General features: G+C 49.4%; 3 pseudogenes; all 3 read left to right on the forward strand.

The window, feature by feature from the left end:
• The first annotated feature begins 3,229 nt into the window (after positions 1 to 3,229).
• Positions 3,230 to 3,442, forward strand: LOC124720377 (annotated as a pseudogene).
• A 3,279-nt stretch (positions 3,443 to 6,721) lies between these two features.
• Positions 6,722 to 6,934, forward strand: LOC124720816 (annotated as a pseudogene).
• A 3,290-nt stretch (positions 6,935 to 10,224) lies between these two features.
• On the forward strand, positions 10,225 to 10,437 carry LOC124720380 (annotated as a pseudogene).
• The last annotated feature ends 2,517 nt before the right edge of the window (positions 10,438 to 12,954 follow it).

The raw sequence follows: 12,954 nt of genomic DNA on the forward strand, positions 1-12,954 counted from the left end.
CCGCTGGTAGCAAAACTTGTCGTAGTTGTTGATGTGCCCAGTAGTTAGTTGCTTACACACCACGATTTCTTTTAATTAATTTAAGATTATCTTAAGTAATTTTTTTTTTTTTTTTTTTTTTTTTTTTTTGCGGTTAGCCGGACCGCACTTGCAGCCGCATTACGCTAGGCTGGTAATTTATGGGGGCACAGGACAGTGCCTTCGGATGCCTCGTTAGCATCTCTTATGGTCTGGTCACAGATAATTTTAATTAAATTGTTTGGAGTTATAACCTTAGCTCCTCGCGAACGTCGTCGTCGTCGCCGCCGCACGCACGCAGAATACGTGTGTACACACGCACACACACATATGCAGTAGGTGGTGGACGACGTAAGCACTCGGCTAGGTGTAGCTCGCGCCAGTATAGCTCGCACCGGCCTGACGCTGCTGTGGGGCGGCCTCACGGCTTCTCCACTGCCCTGGCAGCTAGCGGCGTTCAAATAGGAGTCGCAGTTTACTCCTCGACATGGAGGGTAGTACTGGGCTGTTGACGAGTGCTCTCGTATATTGTCGTTCCTTCCGGCACTTGCTTTTGCGATGTTTTCGACGGTCGCCTGTTGCCATATCAGCCCGCACCACCGTATGTCACTCCCTCATGTGGAACGCACACGCTGCAAGCATTTAGGCCCTGACACTGCGGTTTTTCATCTCTGGCGGTACTCCGCAAGGATACCGCCCTTCGATTGTGCCATTCCAGCACTAATCGAAGTGCTAGGTTTTCCGGCCTGTTAGGAGACCGCTTCTGCAAAATGTGCGAGGAGATTTTTGCTGGTTGCGAGCTACCCGCCGATTTTCTAGCTGTACATATTGGCTTTAATCCAAAGGTCACAGGTCACTGATGGGCTAAAGACGTACGTCCCATCACCGTTCTTAACACTGATTATAAGTTGGTGGCACGAAGTGTGGCTTCACGTCTTAAACAGGGAATGAATAAGGTACTTTGTCCCACTCAATCATGTGGCGTTTCGAATCGAACCACCTTCACCGCTGCTTCTATATACCGTGATGCTGTCTTACTCACCCACCGCCGACGCTCGAACCCCGGCTGCAATTGATCCCTAGATTTCGCCGGTGCCTCCGATAGGGTCTCCCATCCTACCTGCTGGCCGTTATGTAGCGGATGGGTTTCGGGGAGCACTTCATAAGAGTCATCCGGCACTTCTTGGATGGAGCAAATTCCACAATCATTGTGAACGGTTGCAGATCACGACCAATTTCCATCAGACGATCAGTTCGACAAGGGTGTCCCTTGTCAGTGTATTTTATCGCTTTGGCGCTGTACCCCATGCTGCGTGACATCGGACGGATGGTCGATGGTGTTCCTTTCCCAGGCGTCACCTTCCGCAGTGTGGCGTAGGCGGATGGTGTAGGTGTGTTTGTAGCAAACGCCAGGGACATCGATTCGGTTCGCCGAGTCCTCCACGTTTATGAACGAGCATCCGGTGCCATGTTAAAATCCAACAAAATGGTGCTAATCCCACTAGGACCACGATCATTGACCATCGAACGCCCATGCTACCGGATTGTAGGGGAACAACGTATCTTGGGTCTTGAGGTGACTGCCTGTCCACAGCGCATGTTAACACTCACGTGCAGGCGGATTCTCACGCGCATCAGAGGACTTTGCGTGAGTCACACTGATCAACGACTCGACCTCCATCAACGAATCCAACTGATTAATACTTACATCCTATCACGGGCATGGTATGTAGCACAACTCCTTACGCTACCGAAACAAACCAGCAGAGCCATCTCACAAACAGTATATTGCCTATTGTGGCGGCGTGCACTATTCAAAGTTGATGCACAGACTTGTACACTGCCAAAAGTCGATAGTCGCCTTGGACTCATTGACTTTCCCCACAAATGTGCGGCAATCCTGATTCACCGTATCGCCACTTTGCGTGAGATTGACCCAGGTGGGACAACAGCGGTGCTTTTCGACCGTTATCGCCTACAATCGGCGCGTGCACCAGTATGCTTGACACATATTCCATTCCGGATGACGACAGTCAAGGACTATCACCTCAATCAAAGTTACATCCTAGCAGTCGCCACCGACAAGGCACGCACATCGAAGCGCCTTTACTAGGTGCTTCGAGGCCAGCTCACACCACACAAATTGGAGGACAGACGACCGTCGGTCATCTGGCACCACGCTTGGGCTAATATCAACCACCTAGCCCTTCCCACAGAAGTTTCAGCGCTATGGTATCGCGTTGTAAACAATTTAATACCCACTAATCATCGCCTGGCGGCCATCCTCCTATGGCCCTCGGCTGCTTGCGGCCGATGTGGTGACGTAGACACCAGAGAGCATCGTCTCCTATGCCCTCACGTCACAGAAGTGTGGGACCTTGCACGTGTGCTATTAACGCTGATCGGTGGGACTACACCGGACTATGTGTCAGTCGACTGGTTCCTTAACCCTGGTATTCAGACCAACCCCCGAACACGACGTAACGCAATGGTGTGTCTCTTGGGCCAAACCATTTTCACGATCTATGACCTTTGCCTCGCAGATGCTGTCTCTTTCATGGACTACCTTTGGAGCCAGCATCGCCTGGCGGAATCTGACCGGAAATATACCATTACTTTTGCAAGATTTCTTAAAGTTGCAATGGTTCATGGTTATCAAAAGGTGTTCCGGGCTAACTAAGGCACCTCGTATAAGAATTGCCTGAGTGTACCCCTGGATCTTTGTCACTCAGACTTTCAAACTACCCTTGACTTACCCATACCCCAGATTTGATATTGGCCTTCTGGGCATCACTAGAGTAGACTGTTCTGTGATACTGATAATATGGAAATTGGTAACATGCGAATTGTGTGAACCTTGTATGAAAAATTATTGGAAAATTGGAAAACGCATAATCTATCTTAGAGGATTATTACTTTGTTAATTCTATGGGCGATGGGATTATCTCGCCAGTTCGTTTGAGTGTGCTGCGTCGCTGTTTTTTTTTTTATTTTGCCTTCATTTCTGTCTTTATTTATTTCTTTCTATTTAGTTTTTAAAATCATCACTTGCCTCACACCTGCAGAGGGAGGTGTGTTTCTGAGTAGTGTGTCGTCGCCCCCTGAGGCATAGCAGAGTATGCCTCCGCTTTTATTTTCGGTTTATGGCAATAAGTCTTGCTACTAACAACACCCTGCTTTACGTGCTGCGTCGACACTAGAGGATGGCGGCATTTTTGGAGAGGAAAAGGTAGGGCTATAGGGGAGGTAGGAGGGAAAAAAAGTGTAGTATCTGTTCTTATCAGCTTAATATCTGATACGTCCTGCATCACACGACCAGAATATTAAACTCATTTTTGGCTTCTGACGGAGTGCTAGGGGCTTGCTCCACCTCTGTAGCGGGTTGGCCCGGCATTGCAGTACCGCCGGGATCGGCCCACCTAAAATTAATTAAAACACAGCCTGAAATGGGTTAACATTCTGCAGTGATCAGATATTCCGCTGGTAGCAAAACTTGTCGTAGTTGTTGATGTGCCCAGTAGTTAGTTGCTTACACACCACGATTTCTTTTAATTAATTTAAGATTATCTTAAGTAATTTTTTTTTTTTTTTTTTTTTTTTTTTGCGGTTAGCCGGACCGCACTTGCAGCCGCATTACGCTAGGCTGGTAATTTATGGGGGCACAGGACAGTGCCTTCGGATGCCTCGTTAGCATCTCTTATGGTCTGGTCACAGATAATTTTAATTAAATTGTTTGGAGTTATAACCTTAGCTCCTCGCGAACGTCGTCGTCGTCGCCGCCGCACGCACGCAGAATACGTGTGTACACACGCACACACACATATGCAGTAGGTGGTGGACGACGTAAGCACTCGGCTAGGTGTAGCTCGCGCCAGTATAGCTCGCACCGGCCTGACGCTGCTGTGGGGCGGCCTCACGGCTTCTCCACTGCCCTGGCAGCTAGCGGCGTTCAAATAGGAGTCGCAGTTTACTCCTCGACATGGAGGGTAGTACTGGGCTGTTGACGAGTGCTCTCGTATATTGTCGTTCCTTCCGGCACTTGCTTTTGCGATGTTTTCGACGGTCGCCTGTTGCCATATCAGCCCGCACCACCGTATGTCACTCCCTCATGTGGAACGCACACGCTGCAAGCATTTAGGCCCTGACACTGCGGTTTTTCATCTCTGGCGGTACTCCGCAAGGATACCGCCCTTCGATTGTGCCATTCCAGCACTAATCGAAGTGCTAGGTTTTCCGGCCTGTTAGGAGACCGCTTCTGCAAAATGTGCGAGGAGATTTTTGCTGGTTGCGAGCTACCCGCCGATTTTCTAGCTGTACATATTGGCTTTAATCCAAAGGTCACAGGTCACTGATGGGCTAAAGACGTACGTCCCATCACCGTTCTTAACACTGATTATAAGTTGGTGGCACGAAGTGTGGCTTCACGTCTTAAACAGGGAATGAATAAGGTACTTTGTCCCACTCAATCATGTGGCGTTTCGAATCGAACCACCTTCACCGCTGCTTCTATATACCGTGATGCTGTCTTACTCACCCACCGCCGACGCTCGAACCCCGGCTGCAATTGATCCCTAGATTTCGCCGGTGCCTCCGATAGGGTCTCCCATCCTACCTGCTGGCCGTTATGTAGCGGATGGGTTTCGGGGAGCACTTCATAAGAGTCATCCGGCACTTCTTGGATGGAGCAAATTCCACAATCATTGTGAACGGTTGCAGATCACGACCAATTTCCATCAGACGATCAGTTCGACAAGGGTGTCCCTTGTCAGTGTATTTTATCGCTTTGGCGCTGTACCCCATGCTGCGTGACATCGGACGGATGGTCGATGGTGTTCCTTTCCCAGGCGTCACCTTCCGCAGTGTGGCGTAGGCGGATGGTGTAGGTGTGTTTGTAGCAAACGCCAGGGACATCGATTCGGTTCGCCGAGTCCTCCACGTTTATGAACGAGCATCCGGTGCCATGTTAAAATCCAACAAAATGGTGCTAATCCCACTAGGACCACGATCATTGACCATCGAACGCCCATGCTACCGGATTGTAGGGGAACAACGTATCTTGGGTCTTGAGGTGACTGCCTGTCCACAGCGCATGTTAACACTCACGTGCAGGCGGATTCTCACGCGCATCACAGGACTTTGCGTGAGTCACACTGATCAACGACTCGACCTCCATCAACGAATCCAACTGATTAATACTTACATCCTATCACGGGCATGGTATGTAGCACAACTCCTTACGCTACCGAAACAAACCAGCAGAGCCATCTCACAAACAGTATATTGCCTATTGTGGCGGCGTGCACTATTCAAAGTTGATGCACAGACTTGTACACTGCCAAAAGTCGATAGTCGCCTTGGACTCATTGACTTTCCCCACAAATGTGCGGCAATCCTGATTCACCGTATCGCCACTTTGCGTGAGATTGACCCAGGTGGGACAACAGCGGTGCTTTTCGACCGTTATCGCCTACAATCGGCGCGTGCACCAGTATGCTTGACACATATTCCATTCCGGATGACGACAGTCAAGGACTATCACCTCAATCAAAGTTACATCCTAGCAGTCGCCACCGACAAGGCACGCACATCGAAGCGCCTTTACTAGGTGCTTCGAGGCCAGCTCACACCACACAAATTGGAGGACAGACGACCGTCGGTCATCTGGCACCACGCTTGGGCTAATATCAACCACCTAGCCCTTCCCACAGAAGTTTCAGCGCTATGGTATCGCGTTGTAAACAATTTAATACCCACTAATCATCGCCTGGCGGCCATCCTCCTATGGCCCTCGGCTGCTTGCGGCCGATGTGGTGACGTAGACACCAGAGAGCATCGTCTCCTATGCCCTCACGTCACAGAAGTGTGGGACCTTGCACGTGTGCTATTAACGCTGATCGGTGGGACTACACCGGACTATGTGTCAGTCGACTGGTTCCTTAACCCTGGTATTCAGACCAACCCCCGAACACGACGTAACGCAATGGTGTGTCTCTTGGGCCAAACCATTTTCACGATCTATGACCTTTGCCTCGCAGATGCTGTCTCTTTCATGGACTACCTTTGGAGCCAGCATCGCCTGGCGGAATCTGACCGGAAATATACCATTACTTTTGCAAGATTTCTTAAAGTTGCAATGGTTCATGGTTATCAAAAGGTGTTCCGGGCTAACTAAGGCACCTCGTATAAGAATTGCCTGAGTGTACCCCTGGATCTTTGTCACTCAGACTTTCAAACTACCCTTGACTTACCCATACCCCAGATTTGATATTGGCCTTCTGGGCATCACTAGAGTAGACTGTTCTGTGATACTGATAATATGGAAATTGGTAACATGCGAATTGTGTGAACCTTGTATGAAAAATTATTGGAAAATTGGAAAACGCATAATCTATCTTAGAGGATTATTACTTTGTTAATTCTATGGGCGATGGGATTATCTCGCCAGTTCGTTTGAGTGTGCTGCGTCGCTGTTTTTTTTTTTATTTTGCCTTCATTTCTGTCTTTATTTATTTCTTTCTATTTAGTTTTTAAAATCATCACTTGCCTCACACCTGCAGAGGGAGGTGTGTTTCTGAGTAGTGTGTCGTCGCCCCCTGAGGCATAGCAGAGTATGCCTCCGCTTTTATTTTCGGTTTATGGCAATAAGTCTTGCTACTAACAACACCCTGCTTTACGTGCTGCGTCGACACTAGAGGATGGCGGCATTTTTGGAGAGGAAAAGGTAGGGCTATAGGGGAGGTAGGAGGGAAAAAAAGTGTAGTATCTGTTCTTATCAGCTTAATATCTGATACGTCCTGCATCACACGACCAGAATATTAAACTCATTTTTGGCTTCTGATGGAGTGCTAGGGGCTTGCTCCACCTCTGTAGCGGGTTGGCCCGGCATTGCAGTACCGCCGGGATCGGCCCACCTAAAATTAATTAAAACACAGCCTGAAATGGGTTAACATTCTGCAGTGATCAGATATTCCGCTGGTAGCAAAACTTGTCGTAGTTGTTGATGTGCCCAGTAGTTAGTTGCTTACACACCACGATTTCTTTTAATTAATTTAAGATTATCTTAAGTAATTTTTTTTTTTTTTTTTTTTTTTTTTTTTTTTTTTTTTTGCGGTTAGCCGGACCGCACTTGCAGCCGCATTACGCTAGGCTGGTAATTTATGGGGGCACAGGACAGTGCCTTCGGATGCCTCGTTAGCATCTCTTATGGTCAGGTCACAGATAATTTTAATTAAATTGTTTGGAGTTATAACCTTAGCTCCTCGCGAACGTCGTCGTCGTCGCCGCCGCACGCACGCAGAATACGTGTGTACACACGCACACACACATATGCAGTAGGTGGTGGACGACGTAAGCACTCGGCTAGGTGTAGCTCGCGCCAGTATAGCTCGCACCGGCCTGACGCTGCTGTGGGGCGGCCTCACGGCTTCTCCACTGCCCTGGCAGCTAGCGGCGTTCAAATAGGAGTCGCAGTTTACTCCTCGACATGGAGGGTAGTACTGGGCTGTTGACGAGTGCTCTCGTATATTGTCGTTCCTTCCGGCACTTGCTTTTGCGATGTTTTCGACGGTCGCCTGTTGCCATATCAGCCCGCACCACCGTATGTCACTCCCTCATGTGGAACGCACACGCTGCAAGCATTTAGGCCCTGACACTGCGGTTTTTCATCTCTGGCGGTACTCCGCAAGGATACCGCCCTTCGATTGTGCTATTCCAGCACTAATCGAAGTGCTAGGTTTTCCGGCCTGTTAGGAGACCGCTTCTGCAAAATGTGCGAGGAGATTTTTGCTGGTTGCGAGCTACCCGCCGATTTTCTAGCTGTACATATTGGCTTTAATCCAAAGGTCACAGGTCACTGATGGGCTAAAGACGTACGTCCCATCACCGTTCTTAACACTGATTATAAGTTGGTGGCACGAAGTGTGGCTTCACGTCTTAAACAGGGAATGAATAAGGTACTTTGTCCCACTCAATCATGTGGCGTTTCGAATCGAACCACCTTCACCGCTGCTTCTATATACCGTGATGCTGTCTTACTCACCCACCGCCGACGCTCGAACCCCGGCTGCAATTGATCCCTAGATTTCGCCGGTGCCTCCGATAGGGTCTCCCATCCTACCTGCTGGCCGTTATGTAGCGGATGGGTTTCGGGGAGCACTTCATAAGAGTCATCCGGCACTTCTTGGATGGAGCAAATTCCACAATCATTGTGAACGGTTGCAGATCACGACCAATTTCCATCAGACGATCAGTTCGACAAGGGTGTCCCTTGTCAGTGTATTTTATCGCTTTGGCGCTGTACCCCATGCTGCGTGACATCGGACGGATGGTCGATGGTGTTCCTTTCCCAGGCGTCACCTTCCGCAGTGTGGCGTAGGCGGATGGTGTAGGTGTGTTTGTAGCAAACGCCAGGGACATCGATTCGGTTCGCCGAGTCCTCCACGTTTATGAACGAGCATCCGGTGCCATGTTAAAATCCAACAAAATGGTGCTAATCCCACTAGGACCACGATCATTGACCATCGAACGCCCATGCTACCGGATTGTAGGGGAACAACGTATCTTGGGTCTTGAGGTGACTGCCTGTCCACAGCGCATGTTAACACTCACGTGCAGGCGGATTCTCACGCGCATCACAGGACTTTGCGTGAGTCACACTGATCAACGACTCGACCTCCATCAACGAATCCAACTGATTAATACTTACATCCTATCACGGGCATGGTATGTAGCACAACTCCTTACGCTACCGAAACAAACCAGCAGAGCCATCTCACAAACAGTATATTGCCTATTGTGGCGGCGTGCACTATTCAAAGTTGATGCACAGACTTGTACACTGCCAAAAGTCGATAGTCGCCTTGGACTCATTGACTTTCCCCACAAATGTGCGGCAATCCTGATTCACCGTATCGCCACTTTGCGTGAGATTGACCCAGGTGGGACAACAGCGGTGCTTTTCGACCGTTATCGCCTACAATCGGCGCGTGCACCAGTATGCTTGACACATATTCCATTCCGGATGACGACAGTCAAGGACTATCACCTCAATCAAAGTTACATCCTAGCAGTGGCCACCGACAAGGCACGCACATCGAAGCGCCTTTACTAGGCGCTTCGAGGCCAGCTCACACCACACAAATTGGAGGACAGACGACCGTCGGTCATCTGGCACCACGCTTGGGCTAATATCAACCACCTAGCCCTTCCCACAGAAGTTTCAGCGCTATGGTATCGCGTTGTAAACAATTTAATACCCACTAATCATCGCCTGGCGGCCATCCTCCTATGGCCCTCGGCTGCTTGCGGCCGATGTGGTGACGTAGACACCAGAGAGCATCGTCTCCTATGCCCTCACGTCACAGAAGTGTGGGACCTTGCACGTGTGCTATTAACGCTGATCGGTGGGACTACACTGGACTATGTGTCAGTCGACTGGTTCCTTAACCCTGGTATTCAGACCAACCCCCGAACACGACGTAACGCAATGGTGTGTCTCTTGGGCCAAACCATTTTCACGATCTATGACCTTTGCCTCGCAGATGCTGTCTCTTTCATGGACTACCTTTGGAGCCAGCATCGCCTGGCGGAATCTGACCGGAAATATACCATTACTTTTGCAAGATTTCTTAAAGTTGCAATGGTTCATGGTTATCAAAAGGTGTTCCGGGCTAACTAAGGCACCTCGTATAAGAATTGCCTGAGTGTACCCCTGGATCTTTGTCACTCGGACTTTCAAACTACCCTTGACTTACCCATACCCCAGATTTGATATTGGCCTTCTGGGCATCACTAGAGTAGACTGTTCTGTGATACTGATAATATGGAAATTGGTAACATGCGAATTGTGTGAACCTTGTATGAAAAATTATTGGAAAATTGGAAAACGCATAATCTATCTTAGAGGATTATTACTTTGTTAATTCTATGGGCGATGGGATTATCTCGCCAGTTCGTTTGAGTGTGCTGCGTCGCTGTTTTTTTTTTATTTTGCCTTCATTTCTGTCTTTATTTATTTCTTTCTATTTAGTTTTTAAAATCATCACTTGCCTCACACCTGCAGAGGGAGGTGTGTTTCTGAGTAGTGTGTCGTCGCCCCCTGAGGCATAGCAGAGTATGCCTCCGCTTTTATTTTCGGTTTATGGCAATAAGTCTTGCTACTAACAACACCCTGCTTTACGTGCTGCGTCGACACTAGAGGATGGCGGCATTTTTGGAGAGGAAAAGGTAGGGCTATAGGGGAGGTAGGAGGGAAAAAAAGTGTAGTATCTGTTCTTATCAGCTTAATATCTGATACGTCCTGCATCACACGACCAGAATATTAAACTCATTTTTGGCTTCTGACGGAGTGCTAGGGGCTTGCTCCACCTCTGTAGCGGGTTGGCCCGGCATTGCAGTACCGCCGGGATCGGCCCACCTAAAATTAATTAAAACACAGCCTGAAATGGGTTAACATTCTGCAGTGATCAGATATTCCGCTGGTAGCAAAACTTGTCGTAGTTGTTGATGTGCCCAGTAGTTAGTTGCTTACACACCACGATTTCTTTTAATTAATTTAAGATTATCTTAAGTAATTTTTTTTTTTTTTTTTTTTTTTTTGCGGTTAGCCGGACCGCACTTGCAGCCGCATTACGCTAGGCTGGTAATTTATGGGGGCGCAGGACAGTGCCTTCGGATGCCTCGTTAGCGTCTCTTATGGTCTGGTCACAGATAATTTTAATTAAATTGTTTGGAGTTATAACCTTAGCTCCTCGCGAACGTCGTCGTTGTCGCCGCCGCACGCACGCAGAATACGTGTGTACACACGCACACACACATATGCAGTAGGTGGTGGACGACGTAAGCACTCGGCTAGGTGTAGCTCGCGCCAGTATAGCTCGCACCGGCCTGACGCTGCTGTGGGGCGGCCTCACGGCTTCTCCACTGCCCTGGCAGCTAGCGGCGTTCAAATAGGAGTCGCAGTTTACTCCTCGACATGGAGGGTAGTACTGGGCTGTTGACGAGTGCTCTCGTATATTGTCGTTCCTTCCGGCACTTGCTTTTGCGATGTTTTCGACGGTCGCCTGTTGCCATATCAGCCCGCACCACCGTATGTCACTCCCTCATGTGGAACGCACACGCTGCAAGCATTTAGGCCCTGACACTGCGGTTTTTCATCTCTGGCGGTACTCCGCAAGGATACCGCCCTTCGATTGTGCCATTCCAGCACTAATCGAAGTGCTAGGTTTTCCGGCCTGTTAGGAGACCGCTTCTGCAAAATGTGCGAGGAGATTTTTGCTGGTTGCGAGCTACCCGCCGATTTTCTAGCTGTACATATTGGCTTTAATCCAAAGGTCACAGGTCACTGATAGGCTAAAGACGTACGTCCCATCACCGTTCTTAACACTGATTATAAGTTGGTGGCACGAAGTGTGGCTTCACGTCTTAAACAGGGAATGAATAAGGTACTTTGTCCCACTCAATCATGTGGCGTTTCGAATCGAACCACCTTCACCGCTGCTTCTATATACCGTGATGCTGTCTTACTCACCCACCGCCGACGCTCGAACCCCGGCTGCAATTGATCCCTAGATTTCGCCGGTGCCTCCGATAGGGTCTCCCATCCTACCTGCTGGCCGTTATGTAGCGGATGGGTTTCGGGGAGCACTTCATAAGAGTCATCCGGCACTTCTTGGATGGAGCAAATTCCACAATCATTGTGAACGGTTGCAGATCACGACCAATTTCCATCAGACGATCAGTTCGACAAGGGTGTCCCTTGTCAGTGTATTTTATCGCTTTGGCGCTGTACCCCATGCTGCGTGACATCGGACGGATGGTTGATGGTGTTCCTTTCCCAGGCGTCACCTTCCGCAGTGTGGCGTAGGCGGATGGTGTAGGTGTGTTTGTAGCAAACGCCAGGGACATCGATTCGGTTCGCCGAGTCCTCCACGTTTTGAACGAGCATCCGGTGCCATGTTAAAATCCAACAAAATGGTGCTAATCCCACTAGGACCACGATCATTGACCATCGAACGCCCATGCTACCGGATTGTAGGGGAACAACGTATCTTGGGTCTTGAGGTGACTGCCTGTCCACAGCGCATGTTAACACTCACGTGCAGGCGGATTCTCACGCGCATCAGAGGACTTTGCGTGAGTCACACTGATCAACGACTCGACCTCCATCAACGAATCCAACTGATTAATACTTACATCCTATCACGGGCATGGTATGTAGCACAACTCCTTACGCTACCGAAACAAACCAGCAGAGCCATCTCACAAACAGTATATTGCCTATTGTGGCGGCGTGCACTATTCAAAGTTGATGCACAGACTTGTACACTGCCAAAAGTCGATAGTCGCCTTGGACTCATTGACTTTCCCCACAAATGTGCGGCAATCCTGATTCACCGTATCGCCACTTTGCGTGAGATTGACCCAGGTGGGACAACAGCGGTGCTTTTCGACCGTTATCGCCTACAATCGGCGCGTGCACCAGTATGCTTGACACATATTCCATTCCGGATGACGACAGTCAAGGACTATCACCTCAATCAAAGTTACATCCTAGCAGTGGCCACCGACAAGGCGCTTCGAGGCCAGCTCACACCACACAAATTGGAGGACAGACGACCGTCGGTCATCTGGCACCACGCTTGGGCTAATATCAACCACCTAGCCCTTCCCACAGAAGTTTCAGCGCTATGGTATCGCGTTGTAAACAATTTGATACCCACTAATCATCGCCTGGCGGCCATCCTCCTATGGCCCTCGGCTGCTTGCGGCCGATGTGGTGACGTAGACACCAGAGAGCATCGTCTCCTATGCCCTCACGTCACAGAAGTGTGGGACCTTGCACGTGTGCTATTAACGCTGATCGGTGGGACTACACTGGACTATGTGTCAGTCGACTGGTTCCTTAACCCTGGTATTCAGACCAACCCCCGAACACGA

Source organism: Schistocerca piceifrons, chromosome 1 (genome assembly GCF_021461385.2).
Source record: "Schistocerca piceifrons isolate TAMUIC-IGC-003096 chromosome 1, iqSchPice1.1, whole genome shotgun sequence".
Taxonomy (NCBI): Eukaryota; Metazoa; Arthropoda; class Insecta; order Orthoptera; family Acrididae; genus Schistocerca; species Schistocerca piceifrons.